Raw genomic sequence first — 23,838 nt, 5'->3', positions numbered from 1 at the left:
GCCTGCCATATCTCTGGACCACACTGACAATGGGGAGTCAGAAGTCAATCATCTCAAGTTCCAGGACTTTTTAGTGAACTTTAGGGTAGCTGGATGGCTTCCTATGATGATGACACCTGAGAACAACTTTTATTTGGATGCTTAAATTCTAGCTTAAACATAAGGCAGTCAAGGAATGTTACAGACATCCCTAAAAGAAGACTTCTCAATGACCTGATTTTTAATGATGTTAAAAATCAGCACAAGCTTCAGGACAGAGTGTCAAGGAGCCGACTTTACTTTGAAAGGCTCCATGCCTGCACAGGCATCCAGCTTGCTATCCAAGCACAGTATCTGCTAGCTTTTAATCCTTTTATCATACTCTACCTCATAGTATTAGCCCAGTCATTGCAGTTAATAACCCCTGTGTTCAGACTCTAGGAAACAAGCCAAATTTCCATCAGCATATTCTGTTTTAGAAAGGAGATGTTGCAAAAATTAAACATTTCATTTTCTTGCATCCTGGTTTAAAAGAATACTATTATCCCCATTCCACCAATCTGGTCTTATTTTTTATTAGAATTTACATATCTTGGAGGAAAAACGCCAGAATAGACATGTTAACTAGTTTTGTACCTAATATAAACATAATGAGAGCCAAGGAAAAGAATACATGTATTATGTACATATACCTAAAATGAAAAACTCTTCTTTTCCATTTACAATATAATGGATTGAAGCTTAACTTCAATATTCATAGTCAAATATCACATCTGCAGAAAAAAGAGAAGTAATTATCTTAGTTTCGTAAGAATCAAGGGCCACTAATAAGCTAAAATGCTGATTAACCTTATAATGTTTGTGTATCACAACTCAAAAAGAATGGTCCAAAAATTATTTCTTCTAATTCCAAAGCTAACATGAAGCATCATCATGCTTCGCAAAGCATAGAAAACTCATCTTTTGTCCCCATAAAAGTGAACTCCAAAGATAAGGAGTAGGGGGAGCTCAAATGTTATAAAGATAGACCTGTTGGAGAGAACAAATAAAAATTAGCTTAGACTGAGAATCCATAAGGAATAATTATTTTAAAAAGAACATAACAGAAAGACAAGGTAATTTTTAAACGTAATAGATACCATGAAGGAGAATGAATAGTTTAATTGTCCTCTCTCTAAATGCAATTAACTGAAATAAAAGAACATCATTAAAAAAAGACTGTTCACTTTCTTCATCAATGGACATTGTGACATTATTGTCATGTTGTGGATTTAGATTCTTAAAGTCAACCCTCATGAGGTTGTCCCTGTCCCCCTAATTATTTTGACTTGTCATTAGATTATATTCTCATACATTAAATCAGTTAAATCTCATCAGTCAATTGTAGCCATGTGTTGAATAATCACAACCTGTGGAAAACCTTTAAAAAAAAGAAAAGTGGGCTTTTTTTCCTCAATTGTGCATTTTTTGAAAAACAACAATACAAACAAAAACACGTGTTTTAAAATTTAAGTTGTATTTATTAGCATAAACAGTACATTTTAATAGGCTATAAATCAGAGCAAGATTAAAGGAAATACAAGCATCAAAGTACCATTCTTACTAAATTATATTTCTCATTAAATTTTGAATGTTCGCATTGCTTAATTCAGCCCTTGATATAGTCTTGTTTAACATTTCCATCAATACCTTGGAGATATTCTTATGAATTTTAAGATGATAAAAACATAAGATGAATCATTCATATGTTGGACCAAATAATCAAGATTGTAAAATATCCTGAAGCAGAAATAATAGCTTAAAACTGACAAGATAATTCAGTGGGGATAAATCTGAAGTGCACACTGCACTTTGAGAGGGTGAGTTGATAGCAGTCTGTCTGGCAACAATCAGGAAACTCAGGTGGTGGCCACAAGCATACAAGTATATTGAGCTAACAGTATCTCAGTCATGGGAAAATGTTTTTAAAGATTTTAAGGTTCATTGATAAAAATAAAATAAAGCTGTTGATTACGTGAAGTAATACTCGCTTTTTACTCTAAATAAATCAAATGCTTTTTCACTCCCTTTTGTTTCCTTCCAGGACACTTGAGGAAAGAGTTTGGAAAAGAGACGGTGGTCAGAAAAGAGCTGTCAGGATTTTCCAGTGTCTAGAAGTGCATTGCTTGAAGAGCAGCAGAATATGTTACACTGGAGAAGAGAAGACTGTAAGGGGCTAGATGCTTCATCTGCAAGAAGAGTAGACTTGCCCTGAAGGTATAATCAGGCCAGTGAGAAGACAGCATATGCACATAGATTTGAGCTCAGTAAAGAATAAACCTGAGCAGTCTCACAAGGGAACAGTACTCCCCAGAAGATAAGCTGCCAAATATTGGCATTGTTCAAACAGAGGTGCAAGGAACACCTGCCAGGTAAAGAATGGACACCTGCCCTGAGGGGGCCATGAGATAGATCATCTCCAAACCCACTGTCAACCTCTGTGATTCTAAAAGGAAGGGTGGGCTCATTGTGACCACTATTCAGAAAGAAGAAACTCTTAATGTTTTCCTATGATATTAGTATTTTTTTTCCTAGTAAAAATTCCTATCATCATACTGCTCTTCAACTGGAACCAAAACAAAAATTTAACATTATATTATACTACTAGTAAAATTAATGATTAAGGAAATCTGCCATCCTAAACAGAACCTTTTATAACTTAAAATTTGCCTTCCTGAATTGGAGCTATGCTGTATTGATAACTTCCATTGGAACCCTGGGACATAGGGTAGAAGGGCATAATAACTGTGATCCCTGGCAATACCAACTTTTAGGGGAGAACTCCATACTTTACAGTGTCCTTTGATAGTCTATGATGAACTGTTATTTCTACATTTGACTGTTTTCACATTTATTTTTTACTTTTTGATTCTACAGATGGAAAGTTCCACAAAATTATCATCCACTGTGTAAAACAGTACTTCATTTTATCTGAGCTAAAATTACTTTCTCAAGTATGAAATACATAACAATCATAATTTTGCAGACATTTCTAAATAAGACTTTTTTCTCTATTTGCAGGCTGAAGATTGCTATACCCCTTATAATAGTCTCATCACGCCATTTTGGTGGTTCCTTCTGAAACTTTCGTGAATTTCACTAGATTTTGGAGATGTAGCAACCAAAACTATGATGTATCCTATAATTTTTTGTATGTTATATATAAACTGTAAGAACCTTCTTGACAGCTCCTAAGATTTACTTAATCTTTTTAATTGCATAGAGCTACATACATTAGGAAACCTACAATGACTCTAGATACCTTTGCAGGCTCCTACAATCACACCCTATCAAAGCTAGAATGACTTTAGGAGATTGTGGCCAACATTGTACTTTTACACAGAGAAGGAATATTTGCCCAAGTGGCAGGGCCTGAAAATAGAAGCCAGAGTTTTGACCCAGAGCCGAGGGTTATTTCAGTCATATCCCTCTGTCTGCTTCACTAAAGATGGGGCAGTACCTATTTTGACTGCTTTTCTCTAATGCATGACCTTTTATTTGAGTATGCTAAAAATTAATCTGCCAGTTTTTGCTTGCACACATGGCATAATGAGTGCTTTCAATAATTTCTCCCTACCACCTTGACGTGAGCAAGTTACTTAATCTCTCTAACCTTTGTTTCCCTATCTGTAAAGTGGGAATAATAATACAAACCTACCCTTAAAAAGTGTGTTGTGAGAAATAAATGAGATGACATGTTTATCACTATCATATTCCTGGCACATATTGTAAACTCTTTAAATTGTTGCCATTACTGATTGTGTCATAATTATTGTAAGATGACCTCAAACATTCAATAAAAAACAATTCTCTCTAGGAAAGATTCACTTGGGAAGCTGAAAAGCATAAGCATGTTTTATACAGACTGCTTATGCAGGCCCTGATTTAGGGTATTATGCACTGCCAGTTTGAATTAGAGGGAGTATCAATCAAAAGCACTTTATTTAGAAAGGTGAAAATATTCTAGAAATGTTGTTTGGTGAACCTAATTTAAAACAGCGTGAACTTATTCCACTTAAAAACATCCATATGCCTGTGAAATAGCTAAGTTACATTTTTATTTCAATAATGGGTTGCAAAGGGGGAAGAAGCTGTAGCTTAAGCAATCATATACAAAACCTCTCTAAATAACTCTGGAGTTACAAGGTAACCAGGTAGCGCTGGGTGAAAATGAATTCAGGTGTTTGAACTGAAGCTTCCCAAAATGCACCAGGGGCTAGTTTTGACCTGGTGATAGCGAATTTTAAGAATGATTTCACTGTCAATTGCATTTACCGAGCTGCCAAGACTGGCCATAGACTGGCTCTCTCCCTAAAAGGGCCTTGAACGCAACGAGAACACCCAGAGCAGGACGTTAGAGAAAGCATCAAAAGTCTGCCATATTTCACATAGAAATGAAGCTTAAGCTGGGGACTAAAAGCATTTCTTGATATCACATTTGAGCATAATCTCTGTAACGATTGACAAGCATGGGGAATGGAGAAGAAAAGGCAAATATCAGTTTTTTATGTTTTGTTTTGCTTTGTTTTGTTTTTGAGACGGAGTCTCACTCTGTCGCCCAGGCTGGAGTGCAGTGGCCGGAACTCAGCTCACTGCAAGCTCTGCCTCCCGGGTTTACGCCATTCTCCTGCCTCAGCCTCCCGAGTAGCTGGGACTACAGGCACCCACCACCTTGCCCGGCTAGTTTTTTGTATATTTTTTTAGTAGAGATGGGTTTCACCGGGTTAGCCAGGATGGTCTCGATCTCCTGACCTCGTGATCCGCCCGTCTCGACCTCCCAAAGTGCTGGGATTACAGGCTTGAGCCACTGCGCCCAGCCCAAATATCAGTTTTTTTATGCCATTACAGACAAATTTTAGTGCGGCATTGCTTAAAGATGAAAGAAAAAACTAAATGGTGTGTCCAAGAAGCATTATTTCATCTGCTTTAACTCTATAACAATTTACGAATTTTAATCTCTATAAGTTCCTTCAGGAAACAGCAATACAGTAGGACATATTTTAACCTTGCCTTTGGCCCTCTTATTACAACACAGTCATTAAGACCTGCGTTTCAGAGGAAAGCAGGCCGGGATTTGAAGTCCACCTCTGCCACTTACTAGGAATCTCAGCAAGCTGCTTGAGCTCTCTGTGCTCCCTCTTTTGTGTATCTAAAAATGGATGTTAACATCTGTCCACAGAGTTGATGTAACAGCAATTGCAAGGAAGGTCCTAATGCATTGCCTAGTATCCAGGGTATGCTCAATCCATCTAGCGTCCTAATCCATTTTATAATTTATTTACATATTTTATTGTTTTCATAATGCCCAATTGCTATGGTGTATGTTCTTGGTAAAAGTGGCTCTGATAGTAGTTCTGAAGCAGTTGAGAGGCAAGAGACACACTCCCCTGGTGGTAGGGGGCTGGGAAATGGAGATGGGGTACATAGTTTGAAAATAAAAAAGCCTCCCATTTCAGATTCTCACAGATTTCTACTGGGGAGAGGGGAAGAGGAGACCCTCCAACCTCAGCCTTCAGCTGAGAAACACTGGCCTTTCTAATGGCAGAGACCTTTTTATTTCCTTCCCATGTATTCCTCACAAGGCCTGGCATACAGCACAGTCAATAAATCAATCTGAGTTTGTTTCTGTTTCATAATAAAATATGATTCAGAATCCAGTTAGTTCAGTTCCTTAAAGAAAACAATATTATGTTTTGTGATCAATGCATAATTAAAACAAATTTCCCATTAGTTCCCCTGACCTTTACAATTTTAGTCACATAAACCCATTAAAGAAGTTTATTCTCGACTACTGTGTAATGTAACGTATTTTCTCTCAGTGATGAGTATAAACAATAAGTACATTAAAAAATGATGAACCTTTATTATAGTCTTCAAAGGTCAGAATCATACAGAGCTATGGACAAGAAATTAGGATAGAAATATGCTTAAAATGCTTCAAAAGTAATGGTGAGACTTCTAGTCAACATGAAGCAGCAAATTCACACCATTATAAGCCTCCCCCTGTTCCAAACATGTGATAATTAGAGATGAAACATAAAAAGTCAACACAGAAAGGTTATAGTTTGTCTCCAAGAACCAGATAAACATTATCTGTGGACTAGAAATGCATTAGAATCACAAGCAGTGAGTAAGTCTGAAGCTAGGGAACCTGCAAGGCTCCAGATTTAGAAGCCAGCACTGACTGCTGGGCATTCTGCTCCTACAGGATAAGAGAATCTAAAACTGGCTCACTGGAGATAAGGAGACCTAAGCCAGGTTAACTGTAAAGCCAAACAAGGAGGTTGGGCTAATAAGAAGCAGCTAAAAACAAAACTGCAACAACAACAACAAAAAACATGACACACTAAGAGGAAGAGTTTTATAAAAATTTGAGCCTGTGGGGGAAAAGTTGACAAAGATATTATTCAGAACCAGGCACAGAATCAAACCACCTGCTGGCTTGGTAACAGAGTATGTGATATCCCCAATATCACCATTGGCAAGGATGGCTGATAGAACATAATAAAACCTGGGTCTGTCCTTGAAGTCTTTCAGACCAGACAAAAGTGATCACAAAACCTCATGGAAAACAAGAGTAAGCCCAGAGAGAGGGGAAAAAAAGGTAATAAAAAGTGAATGTAAAATCATCCCACTCAAAATGAGTCAGCAAACAAAAATTCCAAAACCCATGAAAAGGTATAATACTAAAAATGTCAACAAGAATTAAAGCATATGAATACAAAAAAAAAAAAAAAATCAAGAAAACACAAAGGAAGACAGTAAGAAAGGAAAAGACAGACAAAAGGACTATAGGACTAAAAGAAAACAACTAATGAAATGGCAATAATAAATCCTCCCCTTCCCAATCATTACACTAAATTTTAATGAATTGATTTCCAATCAAAAGATATAGAGTAGCTCAATGGAAAACAATTACAAAATACCCAACTACATGCACTCCACAGGAAATTCACTTTAGACTTAGTGACACATACAGGGTGAAAGTGAAGGGCTAGTAAAAAGTATTCTAAGCAAATGGTAACCAAAAGAATGCATGGGTGGCTATCCTTAGACAAAACATACTTTGAGTCAAAAACTATCACAAGAGACAAAGAAGAACATATATAACGATTAAAAAGGTCAATCCATCAGGAAGATATAGGAATTATAAATATATATGCATGCAACATCAGAGCACCTAGATATGTAAAGCAAACACTGACAGAACTGAAGGAAGAAACAGATAGCAATACAATAATAGTAGGAAACTTCAATACCACACTTTCAGTAATGGAGAGGACATCAATACGGAAGATAAGTAAGGAAACAGAGGACGTGAATAATACTATAGATCAAACAGACCTAACAGATACATATGGAACATTTCACCCAGCAGTGGCAGAATACACATTCTTCTTAAGTGCCCCCAATTTTTCTCCAAGGTAGGTAACTTGCTAGGTTACAAAAAAAGTCCTAACCAACTTAAGAAGATAGAAATCATACTAAGTATTTTTTTCTGACCACAATGGAATGACACTAGAAATTAACAGCAAAAGAAAAACTGAAAAATCTACAGATATATGGAAATTAAAGAACACACTTTTAAATAGCCATTGTGTCAAAAAAGAAATCAAAAAGGAAATTAGACAATATCTCAATATAAACAAATGGAAACACAATATATCAAAACTTATGGGCTGCAGTTCACAAATTGGAAAAATTAATACTGTTAAAATGTTCATACTATTCAAAGCAACCTAAAGATTCAGTGTCATCTTGTAACTGAACACAGGTCTGGCCACTCACTGCTTGCAGACTCCAATTAACAAGGGAGAGGTCCAGTAGAAAGAAAGTTACTTTATTAACCAGAACTAGTAATGGGGAAGTGGCCAGATTCCCTATCTAAAGTAACCACTTTGAGTTTCTAGGAAGAAGGTAAGTATTTAAAAAGGGGGACTTGATGTGGAAGGCAAGCAGGAGTTGTGCTAAGTACTAGATCTGTGTATCTTTTTTTTGGTGGCTATATTGGGTCTTGGTCCACCTGGAGCATGGGCTGGCATCATCTCAACAATGGCCAGGTTGTTGACTAGCTACCCGAGGTTATCTGAAATTTCGCAGCAGGGTTTCCGGGTTTGGTCTGCCTGTCTCAAGATTAAGTCCCAGAACTTTAAGTAAGCACATAATTAGATACTAGCATACAGTTAGATAATGATGGGAAAGAAAGGGACATGAAGTCTTATTTTAAGGTTAAGGGGAAAAGCTTCTGCAGTTGGCTTCAAGGTTACATCTTGTGATTAGGGAGAAAAGAGAAAGGAGAAAAAAAGTTTTAAAATGCATTTTTGAAGCCAAGCTGCTTGGTTATAATCCCTATCAAAATCCCAATGGCAGTTTTGTTGTTGTTGTTGTTGTTTTTACAGGCACAGAAAACACAATTCTAAAATGTATATGGAACCACAAAAGGCCACGAATAGCCAAATCAATTACAAGAAAAAACAACAAAGCTGGAAACATCACACTTCCTGATTTCAACATATATTACAAAGCTACAGTAATCAAAACAATGTGGTACTGACATAACAACAGTCATATAGACCAATGGGAGGAGACAATGGGGATACATTTGAAAAATGTGTCATTTAGGCAATTTCATTGTTGTGCAAGCACCATAGAGTGTACTTAACAAACCTAGATGATATAGTCCACTCCATTATAATTTTGTGAGACCACTTTCACACACGTGGCCTGTCATTGATCAAAACAGCATTATGTGGCACATGGCATATATACATGTTCTTAGTCAAATATATTTGGAAAATGCTGTACCGATATATCTCATTGTAGAGAAACCGTTGAATGATATTTTATGCAGCATTTCTCAAATGTTATATCCATGCATTCACCAAGAATTTACCAAACCACTGTGTGCTGGCCACCATACTATGTACTGGGGATACAGCAATTAACTGACAGACAATGGCTCTGTTCTTCTCAGTTTCTAATTGGAGGACCGTCAATGTACAAGTTAACAAAAATAATTTCAGAGACTGACTCATGCTGTGAAAAAATAAAATCAAGTGATATGACAGATAGTGGCAGAGAAATCAGTGGCCAGAAAAAGGCCTTTCCAAGAAAGTAAGGTTTGAGTTGAGACTTGATTGATAAGAGTTGGCCACATGAAGCTCTGAGAAAGAGATCTACAGCCAAAGGGAGCAGCTGAAGCAAAGTCCACAGGGTCAGAATGAATTTGAGTGCTGACATCTTTCTTCACAAGTTAGATTAAGTGGCATAGTGACCCAGAAAGCTCCATTTAGGGAATCTTGAGGTACCAGAAATACTAGTTTAATTTGGATTTCAGAATTGTGGATAGGCATGTTAATTTAGAAAATCAAAGAAATAAGAAAACACTACCAAACAGATTCATCTTGCTGATAATAATTTTCTTTCAATTAGTGAAATGTGATATATTAAATTCAGAAGTCCCAAGAAATATTCAATATAGCAAACTAAAATGACAATTATTTTCTAGAATTATTTTTCTAATTATCAAATAATTTTGCTTTGGAAATGAAAGCAATGCAAGTATCTGTTATAGAAGTCCTCTGGAATGGAACTAAAAGGGAAGAGTCGTTTTTGAAAAAAGTCTTTCTGCTATGAAAAACTGGCAGACGAGTGCTGAAGATGAAATCAAATGGAAGAGGAGCTGGATAACCAGGGAGACATAAGCAGGGATATATCTTTTCACAAAGTTAATTGGAAAACCAGCATCATAGAAAGTGGGCCTGATATGTGCAGTCTGTGGTGCTGGTATCATCAACAGGTCAGCATGACCCAGGGATTCTGCAGTGCATGAAATGAGCAGCCACTGCTGAAGGCAAGTCACCTGGAAGTCACTTGAGCTGACTACAATTCACAGCATCACCCGTGTTGAACAGAGAGCAAACACAGGCGAACCTGAAAGCAAGCTAATAGTGTGGAGAACTTGCTTAAGAAAGAGGACATGGTTTAGGAGCAAGAAGAAACCAGTTAATGGAGACTTCGCCCTAGGCATATAGGATAAAATGGGGACAAGAGAACAAGTTAATAGGAAGGGTTTTATTTTAGTAAGAAATGAAACATCATATCATTAAACAGATTATCTTACAGAAATATATTGTAATTCTTCCAACTTCAAACCTAACTTGAAAGAGGTGCCAAATTGGATATAGGTGCAAACATAACCAGGCTCCTAGGCACTCTTTCATCTTGGAAAAAAAAAAAAAGACAGCTCAATCAAATCTTGTATGGAATGGAATGCTTTGTTTAAATCAATTTCCTGATTAGATAGATTAGATTTTTAAAATACAGTTGTCAATCCTTCTTAAAGATATCAGCTAAGATCAATGGAACACAACAGACAGCGCTGAAGCACATCTGTGTATGTGTATACAAAATAATTAAGTTTGTTGTAAAAGATGTACCATAATACCAACATACCATCTGCATTATGAAACATCCACAACAATGGAAATTCAAAATGAGATAACCCTCAGTTTTATATTTGCTCCCAACATCCTCATGGATCTCCCCATACCCACTTTTGAGACTACTGTGCTCTCTGCCCCCACTGACCCTGGCTGAACAGCAACCATGATCTCTAGGAGAGCAGGGCCCATGGCCATCCTGCTTATCATCCAATCTCTGGTTCCTTAGAGCACTCAACAAGCATTAGTTCCCCCAGAGGTCTTTTCTTCCTAGGGGGCTGACACTGGACATAGGAGATACAAGCTTTTTGATGAGCTTTAAGCAGTTCAATTCTGCAGTCTAATTCTACAACTTCTGGGGACACTGAACAAAACTTCACCCGGAGACATGATGACGAGTGCTGGGGTGTAAAGTGAGTCCTGTAGCTTCAGCTACTGCTAAAAGTGAAGGGAAGTTTTTTTTTTAATACCCTCTAGGAACTATAATCCATAAAAAAAAAAAAAAAAGGAATTAGAGGTATTTTCCCACTACTTAGGCCACTGGAAGAATTTTTTAGATTGAAAGGAATAAATATGCAAACACTGTAACCTTTTAGAAGTACAACTGTTTAAGAAGAGTATACTAGCAAGCTGCTCAAATATTCTAAAACAATGAGCAGCTTGACATTTTTCAATCCAATATTTTAAAACTCAGATCCACATGTGCACTGGAAATTAATGCCATTTGTTCAACAATGATAGATTTGATTCATATCCACGCTCGTACAGTGGATTATATTTGCTGATTTCATTAAACCTTCAAAAGGTTACAGCTGGTTGACATATGAAAAACTCCATACCTCCAGAACAGGAAATTTTGTACCAGTCCTTTTTTCAGATTATTTTTTTAAATAACAAAACTACACTTCAGAAAGAAATGGTAAAGCATAGGACTCTGTTCCTTACTAGCATTGATTATATTTTCAAATTTTTATTATATCAGGATATACTAACGAGATGACAGAAGCAGGGGGTCATGAACAAATGGACTGAGCACACTAGAGACACCTCAGAACTCCCAGAACTGCCTGGAGGGGACTTTGGAGGGAGGCTGCAGCTCTTGACCCAAGGCTGTAGGATGCAAAACTAGGCATGAACCATAATGAGACTACTTTTGGAATCTTGGTTGGTGGGCCAGAGGATATTTTGATCATAGACAGGACTCAGGTTTCAGTACTAAATAATATCAATTGTCATACTGTGTTTTTGATAACACTAAAAAAAGAAAAATTCTCAAGAGGAATTGTAGCAGGACTAACAGAAGGCTGTATAACTCCAGAGAGATCGAAGCCAGCCTTTAAATATGCTTTTTAAAGTACTTGAATCAGGAAAAAAGAACTTCTTGACCATGATAGAGACATATTATGATCAATGTGGGTTAAATTAGGGCTTCCAAAATCATGACAGTAATTTCTGCAGTAAGATCTTTAACATCTATTAATGTACAAAACCTTCCAGCCTAAAAGGTTTAGTAACACAAATAACTATTACATTGTCAAACCCTGAGTGACAGTAAGAGTCCTGGAATTAACCCCAATACGCATTAGAAGCTTCAACTACTGTACCTAGACACATTTTTGAAAAATTTCACAAACATACAAAAAGCTACAACACTTCTCACAGTGGTTATGTTATGACCCTACAATGCCCTTCAGGTATCTATTTTTCTACTCTTTTGAAAATGGAGGTTTCTTCAGATTCCTAATTTCCTCAATTATTTCATTTTAACTTAAATAAACCAAGAGGGCCAGCCTGCTACTTTCTTGCTGTGCAACATTATATCCGTTACTTAGCATCCCTGTGCCTTGGTTTCTTAACTATAAAAGGAGAAGAGTAATAATACTTAAAGTGCTGGTTATTATGAGTATTAGCAGGATATGCAGAAATCGTGTGGAACAAGGCCTGACCCATGGTAGTCAGTTATCAATGATTTGTATTATTTCAACTGTATCTATGGATTGTATGGAAATAGGTCCCACCGTGATATACAGAGAAAATAATACATAGGATCTTTATAACAAACTTAATTATTGTGTACACACATCCACGGATGCACCTCAGGGCTGTCTGTTCTGTTCCACCGATCTTAGCTGATATTCAAATTGTTAATAATTTACTTCCAGGTCATTCAGCTTTTCTAATTAAAATTCTGGCCTGGGATTATCTGTTATTTTACAGTGAAGTGCTAGAGGTTTTCCAAAGAAAGAGGATTTGCATAGGTTTGGAAGGCCAGCTGCTGACTCCAGCTTTCTATCATTCAAGCCACTGGACATTACCAGGATCCAATGGGAGCCTTCTAGAAAGCCAGGTCTCTAGTAAATAATATATCTAGAGTCCTCTCAAATAGAGCTCAACTAGATTAGCTATACGTACATCATAGGAAGGTCTGGATGCAGCTCCAAGAGGTGACATTAAGAGTCATATTCAAAGTTATTTCCTGAAGTAAAGGCAAAGAGCCAAAGGGAAGAATGACAAAGAGGCACTAGACTGAATTTTTCCCAGTGTGGCTCTTAGAGCACCAGCATCGGAATTGTTGTGGCATCTGCATCAGTGCAGACTCCTGGGTCCCACCCCGGATCTAGTGAATCAGAATCTGAGCCTGGGTCCCAGGAATCTACATGTTTTTGTTGTTGTTTTTGTTTGTGTTTAAAGGAATATACATTTTAATCAAGCACTCAGATTATTGTAATAGATGCTGTATTTCCAGAACTGCTCCAGATATTCCACCCAGGTCATGGGACTGAGCCATAAACATATGTTGTTGGTGACGGATCTTCTGTATCAGCTAGAGGAGCCATAGGTTGTTTGGCCTATGTGTCACCTCTTTTATACCCCAAGGGTCTCTTTATTCATTTGCTTGGTCCCTGAACCCAACCCAGCCTCAAACAGAGAAACGAACACTACAAATCTCGCTGGGACCAAAGAAGGCAACCGGGCAGAGCGGGCCACCCTGAAAACTTCGCTCCAAGTACCCTGCCTCTATAGGATTCCTTCCTTAACATGCATCTGGCAAGATGATCAAATTCCCATTTAAAAAACAATTGTAGGGGCTTAGGCTAAGACAGTAAAGTTCGCAAATCCAAACTCAGTCCCCTGCTTTATGGGGATGAAAGAAGGGAATGGGATATGGTAAAATATCAAATAATTGCATTTTATGGTTTACTTGTGAAATCAAGTTAAACAGTCTTTGGAAGGGCAAAGCTATTTGAGATTCTGCCAACAAAAGTAGCCAAATTGTTTCTCTAAATTATGAATGAGGAATATACCATTTTCAGTTATTTAGATATTGCCAAATAAATTAATATTCTTGAGAGGAAAGGATAAGGTTAACATTCCAGCTCATATATCACCATTAAAAAGATTCAGTATTTCAGCAGTAGCTTAAATGGCTAAACACCTTCCTCTTTGGCTTATTTGCCTTATTATCACTCTTTATCAGTTCAGTTTTCTTGCATTTCTATATTTAAAAATATAAAAATGATTAAATTTAATTCATGGGTATGAGAATAGGACTTAGAAATGCATTATGTATGTAAAGATACAAAAACGGTGCTTACCTCATCGAATAAAATTACAAGGTTTCATTCTAATTGTTTTAGAATCATGGTTCTCAGTTATATTCATGACATCCCTAGCAGGAAAGAAAAACATAATCTCTGGCAGGATGGACTAGGAGAGCTAGAGGGGCCTGGCAAATTTTCCAGGGTTCCACAGCATGTTAGGAAACCCTCAGTTCTAAGCCGCCTTGGTTGCTCCATCTACCCAACCTCATACTGACACTCAATAACAACTCATTACTACTAATAGTAACCATATTGTACAGTTTTAAGACACACTGCCATGCTTTGGACAGGAGCCTACAAAGAAAGAACTCTTTATAGAGTGCAAACTAGGGCAATATATGGGCAGCTGAAAGTCTCAAGCTGATTTACATGCAAGCCAGTCAGGACGAAAGATTAAAAGAAACTAGGAACCCAGGCAAATTCAGCTGAGCTCTGGCATGCAAATAAAGTTTACAAATGAGAAAGACATCAAGTTTATAATAGTAAGAGTGCAAGGCCAGCACAAGTTCAGCCAATCCCAGCAGCTTGTTAAAAGCAGTTCTCCCCTGCCCTACTGAAACTGTTTTCTGATTTCAAAGTTACATAAGCCTATCAGCAGCAGCAGCAGCACCAGGGCACTCCATGTATTACCCACATTCCATCCAGCTAATTACCAAGTGCCAGACAGGCTTCTATGGGAGAGGGCTGAAAGCAATTTTGTAAGTCCCTGTGTTTTCATTTATGTGAATTTCTCAGCTTTTCTAGGTCAGAGAAACACTGGGTGATTACAAGCTCTTACTTATATGGAAGGGTGAAAAAGCATGCTGGCTCATTTTAAGGAGCTGACACCACTTCCCAAGATATGGGGAAAGAAGATGAAGTGTTTGAATGAATCCAAAGGGTATTCTTTTTAAGTAGAATTAATTGATAGGAGATTTAATGTCTCCTGAAGGAATCAATAAAGAGATCATATGAGGTACTCTGAGTATTAAATTACCAAAGAAGACCAACTCTAGTAATAAAAGATGGGCTAGTTGATAGAAATTCAACTCCATGTAGCTCTTCCTACACTACAATGAGTAAAGAGCTGAAAACATTTTATAGTATTGATTTTTTCATTCATTTAGCAAATACTCAGTAGAGCCTACTTTATCTTAGGAAGTGAAGTGAACTCAAGAAATACAGAAGTCAAGTTTCCTTCTCTCACTCCAGAAGCCATCTGTCCATTCTTCATCATCCCATTTGCAGGCTACACAGTAATAATTCATTTGTCTTCTCCACTAGGTTTTAGCTAATCAGTGAATGAATACATAAAAGAAGCAAAGAAAGAACAAAACTAAGGAGGTCTTGAAAGACTTCAAGACAAATTGTGTGAAGAAAAGAGAGGGAGAGCAAGATGGAGCACTATTCCTTTCAAGAGGACACACCATCCGGTTTGCTGTGAAAGTCAAATTTGTAAAAAGAAATATTTGGAGAACTGATGGTTTTCTCTTTCTGTGTGTGAGCTAACTTCTCCATATGGCGCCAATGCTAACCATCAGTTTTATGAAGCATGATTTGCATGTGGATTTCTATTAGAATCACATTTATTTTAGAGTTGGAAAGAATTGAAAGGTCCATTTGGCAGACTTGTTTTAATGTCTTAACTATTTTTAAATACAATTTATTAGTAGACAACATAAACTTACGGAACAATGAGGCAAAAAAAATAGGGCAAGAAAGGTCATTTTTACAGAGAAAAGTAGAAAAATATTTATTATGATAACAGAGTCAGACTCTCATTAAATTTTTGCTTGGTATCCCTGAAAAGAGTATTGGTGGCAAAAAGTTAAGACTTCTGCAAATACCATGCACTAAGGAGGAAAAGAAAGAACCAGAATTCTTATACACTTCTAATAGGAATGTAGACTGGCATAATCTCATTGAAAACAATTTGACATTACCCAGCAAAGCCAAGTATGTGTAAACCTCGTGACCCAGAAATTCCACTCCTAGGTATATATCCTAGAGCAACTCTTGTATGTATGTGCCAAGATATATGGACAAAAATGTTCATAAGCAGCACTGTTTGAAACAACAAAAACTGGAAATGACCCAAAAGTCCATCAACAGTAGTATGGCGAGGTGAGTTGTGGCATACTCACACAATGGAGTGTTATAAGCTGTGAAAATAAATGAAGCACAGCTGCACGCTGCAATATGAATGGTGTTAAAAAAAAGCAAACTGTAAAAGACTATGTACAACTAAAACGGCAACTTTATAAAGCTTTTTAAAAAAGTAACTATACAATACACCATTTCAACATACTCATAATATGGAAAAACTAATTTTAAAAAATATAAGAGAATTAACACAAAAAAATTCAGACTAGCATTGGCAGGGTGAAGGGACACAGGAAGACCATATAGCAGGGGACCCCAACCCCCAGCTAGCATACTGGTACCAGTCTGTGGCCTGTTAGGAATATAGCCGCACAACAGGAAGTGAGCATTACCGCCTGAGCTCCGCCTCCTGCCACTCAGATTAGTGGCAGCATTAGATTCTCACAGAAACCCAAACCCTATTGTGAACTGCACATGTGTGCTCCTTAGGTAATTCTAACTAATGCCTGATTGCCTGATGATCTGAGGTCGAATAGTTTCATTGACTAAGGTCAATGGTATTAGTGATCTTAGGTTGAGAGATAAATTTACAGATGACTGTTTTATTGCTAGGCTTCGTAACTTACATAGATGGTACATATTCTGTTGTATATACCAACTATTACATATAAAGAATTTTTAAAAGTTCAGATACCTTGTATGATGAAATACTAAGCAGCCAATAAATAGAATAATTAAATTAGATCCACACATACTAATGCAAAAAGACTTAAAGACAAATTGTGTGAAGAAAAAGTCCCAGAATAGTACTATAGCACAATCTCATTTCTGTAACAAGGAAGCACAGAAAGTAAAAGCTCCTAAAACTATATGCTATGTATGTATCTGTAGAGGAGACCTTCTGTTTGTCCCTCCAATCCACTCTCCACCCTTCTCCACTCAGCTCTCTGGCTAAGGGGGCTGACCTGTATGGACTACATCAATAGGTTTTCGTGTTCCCTTGGCTTCCTATAGGGTTCAGTCAATGGGGGCGCTTAGAAGCAGAGAGGAAGGAGTGCATTTATTCCCAGCCCCTTTCCTGTGGTTGATAAGAACTGGCTGCATCTCTCCGTCAAAGGTCTCAGTGCCCATTAGAGGGTCCTTTCTGCAGCACCCTTTCTGTGTGCGGGCTTCCATCACCACTTCCTCTCTGTGCCCCTTCAGATTTAGCGTTGATAAACACGATCCCCGGTGCTTTCCCTATACCCTCTCTATGTCATATAAATACTCCCTTTATTAAATTAAACCTCAGTTATCCTCATCTGGTTTTGTTGTTGTTGTTGTTTAGAGACCAAGGTCCTGCTCTGTCACCTAGGCTGGAGTGTAATGGCACCATGCTACTTCATTGCAGCCTCAAACTCCTAGCCTCAAGCAATTCTCCCATCTTGGCCTTCCAAAGTGCTGGAATTACAGGCATAAGCCACCACACCGGTCTAAATTATTCTAATTTGAATGTACCGTCTGTTTCCTACTGGAATCTCAACTGATACAATCATATATGGATATGCAAGCATAGAAAATGGACTAAAAAGATACACAAGAAAAGGTTATCAGTTGTTAACGCTGGTGAAAGAAGCTAGAATTTAAAGAAGAAGGAAAACATTAATGTTTTGGCCTTTGCATTTCTGTATTGTATAACTAACTTATTTCTAAGAGGAAAGTGTCATGTAGTTTTTTGGGCAAAACAAAATTTTAAGAGTTCCAAAAAAATAATAATTTTTAAAAATGCACAAGCTGGGTAGTTTAAACAACAAACTGGGTTCCTTTCATCTCAACATTCCCTGTAACTAGCACAGTGCCTGACTAGCACAGCATGACAGGAGCTTCTAAGGAATGCAGACACTGTAATCCTGTGAATATTAAACCTAAAAGATATCTTAGAAGCAAGCTTAGCTTCTGTAACGTTTAGTAATAAGAGGGAAGGCAGAAACACCTCTAGAGTCGCTCAACAGAGGCTTCCTAGAAAATGTGGCAATTGACTACAGGTATAGGCAACAACTGGACTGTCGGCTGGATCCTGGACTGCACTGTGTATACAAAGCTGAGGTCCCAAGCCCTGTGCAGGCTGAACTGTGTCACGGTCCCTGGACATTAGAATTTTACTTGACCATGTTCATACAAGTGTCTCTTCTAAGGTCTAAGGTCTGGCAGACTTCCAGTACTACTATCTCCTCTCTTGCTCCCCAGGGCCTGGAGGCATCTCTTGATTATGAACTCCAAGGCAAAATCCTTTGGCCACCATGCTATGACTACTGGACTGGACTCTTTCTGAGCACCTGAAGCTGGGGGTGGCCACCAACACCTGCCTTACCCCAGCAGGGAGATTAAATTCAGGTCCAGGCTCCTCCCATCTGGCCCACTCGGCCATAGAAAACTAGCTCTGGCTAACTCGACCTGTCCTTCAAAACTCAGATTAGATGGCACTCCCCCTGACAAGCCTTTCCTGATTCCCTGAGTTTAAGTGCTCTCCTTAAATGACCCAAAGGCACTGCATACTTCCTCTATCATAATATTTATTATACTATATTGAAATTGCCCATTTACTTGTGTGTAACCTCTCAAAAAACTGTAAGCTTTTTGAGGGCAAAACTAAGCCTTATGCATCTCTCAGTCATAAGAGACAATGACATAAAGTAGGAGTCATTAAATACTGGAAAGAAAAAGGGAGGAAGGAAAGGAGGGAATGCCCAGAGAGGGAGGAGAGAGGGAGGAAGGAAGGAAGGAAGCAAGGAAAGATACCACATGCTGCTAGATCCACACACATGACAATACAAAATAAATGACCCTGCTTTATCTGCTCTAATGACCTTTAAAGCTTTGGGTATGGAGAAATCAAAGTAAAGATAAAGTAATACATGCATCATATGCTTACTGAGAACCTTCTCTCCACCAATAACTGCCAGGGTGATATAATTGTGAGAAGAAAATAGACCATACTCCCTTCCCCAGTCTCATTCATACATGTGGGAAAACTTTGTTTTTCAAACTTCTTATGTTTCTAAATGTTTTCAGATATTTTCCAAATATCTCCCCAATATCTTTGGGATATTTAGATATTTCTGTATGTTTCTACTAATTGTTGACAGGCAAGAGGTTTTGTGAGGCTGAGTTAATCAGCACTTGGTACAACTATCAGAGACCTGTACTGGTTCCTCTGTGCTGAATTATCTCAAGAATTCTTTGCCAAAGTAATAAAAATTAATGTTTAATGTTGGCCTCTCCGTCTCTCTGATGGCCTTACTGAATTCTGTGGTATTTAAAGCATCACGGAAAGTAAATAATGAAGGTTTGGTGTTGCTTTTTTAAACACAAATTAAACCATTAAGCAAATGAGTCAGAAATTATATAAAAGAACATTAGGAATTGAAATGGACCTAAAAATGATTTCTAAAAGATGTTAGGCAAAACTTCCATCCCATTCAGTCCAGAAATACTGCATTAGACCCATAGTAAATAGGGCTACCTTTTAACTACCTGCCGCCACCCTTACCTCCTTCCAATGTGGGCCCACTGTACCCCATTGCCGTACTGCATCCGGGTGAGGGAATGCAGCACTTCATTCTTAACACACAAACCCTAAGTTTTCTCCAGGCACAAGAAAGCTACACAAAAAGGCCACAATAATGGGAGAAAGAATATACACAGAATTACAATATCCTATCTGATGTTCACTACTTGGGCTCATAAGACATTGGTTACGTTCATGAGAAAGATATGCAATGCATTGTTTAAAAAAAAAAAAAAAAGAGGTAGACAAATTTGGAAAGCCCAGATGGGAGGATAATGAATTCGCATCAACTTTCAATTGTCTACATGTGGTTCACTAATGGAAACCTTTTCATCTCAGGCTGAGTTTCTGGCCATCATCAGGACAGAACTTACAAGTAAAGTACCTTTAAGCTATGCCACAAAGTAGATAACTATTTTGTGCTATAATTTGAGGGGGCCTAAAAAATCCTGAAATGCAAAATCTCTACCTTATCTAACCCCCTTACTGGCCTTTCCATGATACCTCAAATTTCCATGTTATACTCAACTAAAACATGTACAGTCCTTCACAAAAGGCTAATGCTATCAGGAATATAATACCTTAAACTGTTATCAGCTTGTGGTAGGTTGTGTGAAGGTGATATGTGGGTGAGTGAACACATACTAGCTTAACATCCATTTCCCTCTCTTTTGGAAACAGAATCTGTTAACCTCTTGGGAACCTCCTCTTCCCCACTCTCATCCATGGTTTGGGTGAGACTGACCTTGAGTTCTGGTTTCAGTGGTGGGTATGTGACCTAGTTGAAGACTATCACAGTTCTATAACCCCATCACAATGAAAATAGGCACATCTCAAGCCAAACTAATGAAAGCCCTATCTAGGACTTATGCCAGAGACATTTCTCTATTTTTCTTGGGATGCCAAGATGGTAGGATATAAGCCTGTTGCCATTAAGGCCTTTTGGACACTATATGTAGGATATAAGCCTGTTGCCATTAAGGCCTTTTGGACACTGTGTAGGCAGCTTGCCTGAGAATGAAGCCACACTGAGAAAAGTTAAGCCTTGTGAAGGAGAGGCAAACACCTGCCATCTTCTGGAAACCTGGATTCAGCCCTAACAGAACTCTTCAGTTACACAAGCCAATAACTTCCCTGCTTGTCAAACAAGTTTCTCTAGGTGTTTGACGTTTAAAATCCCAAGAGTCCTGATTAATACATAGGTATTGATGCCCTAGGTTAAGTAATCAAAATGTATGGTAGAGAGAAATGTAGGCTGCATAGGGAAGAAAGAACACAACTGGAAGATCGCGATGATCTGTCTCTGTTCCTTTTCTGCCCATAAGTGCTTATCCTTGGGTATGGTCCTTCATAATAAAATAAGGGGGCTTAAAATAATGAACTCCAAGCTCTCTCTAAGCTTTGACATACTGTGCTTCTAGGTATGCTTTGGAGGGTGGAAAGAAGAATCAAAAAGGAGCTGCTCTACAGGGCATATTTTGTAGGCTTGCAAAGTAGGTTGGGAGTCGGGGACTTGTTTAGCCCAGCTGGCAGCAATGTTCAGGCAAAAAAGGTGGGTTGCTCACAATAAGATGAATGGTCACACAGATTAACTTCAATGACTTGACAATTTTGCCAGAACCAGTCCTGACTATCAAAGAAACAAACTTCTGAGCTGAAGTCAAGACCTTCCTATTATCCATTCTTCTCCATGAGTAAGGCTGCCCCAGAGGTGAGGAGATGAGGGAAGCGACTGACATACTTAATGCGTGACTTGGCCCCTTTTGCTCAATCATGCCCCTGCCTGGAATGCCCTCTTCACTTAGGTCCCCGTGTCTAACACCTACTTAGCCTTCAGCATCGAGCCAGAGGGCTTTCTCCTCCACAAAGCCTTCCCATGCCATAGCACCACACAGTAATCTCTCTACCGTCTTTAATCCTAGGTTGCTTGTTGTGTGTTCCTCTCACTTAAAAATTACCTGATTCATTCATGGGCCTCACTGCACTGATGGGAGACTTCAGAGAATGCCAGACATGACGTGCCCAAGCGCACCCAGCTTCTCAGGGATAGTCAAATGAGAATCTAGGTCCCTAGACTCCACACGCAGAGCTCTTCCCTCCATATCCACTGATGGCCCCTACTACTACCTTCTCTTCATGCTCCTGTTGCATTTTCACTTCTTATTGAATGCCGTCCAGGTGCTAGGCACTGTTAGGTTCCTTATGAACATTTTCTGCAACCATTACAGTTGCGGTAGAGGTACATATCACTATTCCCATTTTATAGATGAGGCACAGAGAAGCCAAGTTATTTGCTTGAGACCACAGAGCTAAGGACAGGAAAAGCTAGGATTTGAAACCAGGGCTATGTGGTTGTGAAGCCATTTTATTTTTCTTCTCTATCACCATCATCACCATCAATACCACATGGTCATCAGTGCTATTACTAAGCAAGCAGCAGGAAACTTAAAGACATTACCTTACATTGGCTCCACCTTGCAACACAGGTGTTAATCCCATTTCATTTTACAGATAAGGTCACTTCCCCCAGGAAGCCTTTGCTGACCACCACACCCTGGAATAGGATGGTGCTCCTCCTAAGTGTTCCTCTGCCCTCTGTGCTTCCTCTCCTGATTTTAGAATTAATTTAGTGCCTCGGAAATACCAGTGTTTAGTCTCCTCCTGTGAATTAAACACAACTTGTGGGTGTTAGAATGTCTTGTCAATTACTTGTTCGGTAAACAATTGTTGAATGAATGAGGTTGACAAAGTCCACGAGAAGCTACTGCTGGTGATATAGGACCACTTTCCATTTCACCCTGGACCTTCCAACCATTTACTACAGGAGGGAGCATCCACTTCCACACAGAGCAAGAACAAATGGGCCTGGGCTGCTGAGAAGAGCAGCATGAGGGAAAAGCTGTCTGCCTTTGACTGGAGCTACACACTTGGCATTTTCTCACCAAATCTGGTATTCATGACCTTGCTGGGGCCTACTGAAAGCCAAATCGAAGCTACTTCCAAGAGACAGATGGCAAAAGAGCATAACATCTGCCAGGCCTTTCAAATCACCAATTCCCCAGGTGAAGGCTTGTGGTAGCTCTTTGCAAACATTCAGTGGTCCTATCTGAGGCACGCAAGGATTCTACCATCTGAAAGAGTTGACAAACACCATCTCTTTAATCTATTTTGGCAATTCTTAGAGAATAAATCAACTAGCGAGAAGCCAATGGTTGCTAGAGTGTGGTGTGAGTATTTTAGGAAAGAACTTAATTCCTTATTACATCCATTGGAATCACAGCATTAAATTCCACAGCTGTCTACTCACTCATGCAGACATTTGTCCAACAAATATTTATTGCATAACTATTAAGAATCAAGCACTCTCCTAGATGCTGGAAAGATAATGGTGAACAAACAAAATCTGATATCTCAAACAAACTCTCTTACCTGAAAGAGGCTGTTCATGAAGCTATTTGTACTCACTGGGGTCAAAGCACAGACAATTCATAACATAACGTAGCACATCTTTTGAAAGGCAGGAGGACCAAGGGGGAAAGGGTCCAAGAACATGTAATTCATGATGACTGGAAAGGCAGGTTAGGGCTGGGTTGTTATGAGTAGGGAAGAAACATAATCAGCTTTGTGTAGTAAAGTAGCATTTAGAGCAACGATGCCATTTAACGAACTCCAGTTCATATGATTAGAATGGATGAACTAGAGCTAGCTATATCAATGCGGGTGAGTCTTTAAAAATATAATAATAATACTGTTGAATAAAAATCAAGTTGAAAATGGATACACACTTTATGATGCTGCTTGTTTAAAGTTATAATACTAAAAATCAATAACTATGTGGTTTATGAGAACATGCATATATAATAAAAATAATCAAAATATATGGGACTAATATATACAAAGTTTTAATAAATTCTATAGGGAAGAAAGGGAAGAGACCAGGAAATACTGGGTAAAATTCCAACTATACTTGCACTATTTCCCTTCCTTCCTTCCTTCCTTCCTTCCTCCCTCCCTCCCTCCCTTCCTTTCTTCCTCCCTCCCTCCCTCCCTCCCTTCCTCCCTCCCTCCCTCCCTCCCTCCCTCCCTCCCTTCCTTCCTTCCTTCCTTCCTTCCTTCCTTCCTTCCTTCCTTCCTTCCTTCCTTCCTT

At 38.5% G+C, this 23,838-nt stretch overlaps 1 protein-coding gene and 1 long non-coding RNA gene across 2 annotated transcripts in view; one reads left to right on the top strand and one right to left on the bottom strand.

Annotated features, from left to right (window-relative positions):
• LOC112629944 overlaps positions 1-3,731 on the top strand; it is a 496,138-nt gene extending 492,407 nt beyond the window's left edge. The window contains exon 3 of the long non-coding RNA XR_003120773.1: positions 2,063-3,731. This is a non-coding gene — a long non-coding RNA (uncharacterized LOC112629944). The remainder of the gene's footprint in view (positions 1-2,062) is intronic.
• Positions 1-23,838, bottom strand: part of CPQ (carboxypeptidase Q) — a 528,839-nt gene that overhangs the window by 196,225 nt on the left and 308,776 nt on the right. The gene's annotated exons all lie outside the window — the stretch shown is intronic.

This window comes from Theropithecus gelada, chromosome 8, assembly GCF_003255815.1.
Source record: "Theropithecus gelada isolate Dixy chromosome 8, Tgel_1.0, whole genome shotgun sequence".
Taxonomy (NCBI): Eukaryota; Metazoa; Chordata; class Mammalia; order Primates; family Cercopithecidae; genus Theropithecus; species Theropithecus gelada.
This window is presented reverse-complemented; position numbering and strand designations above follow the sequence as displayed.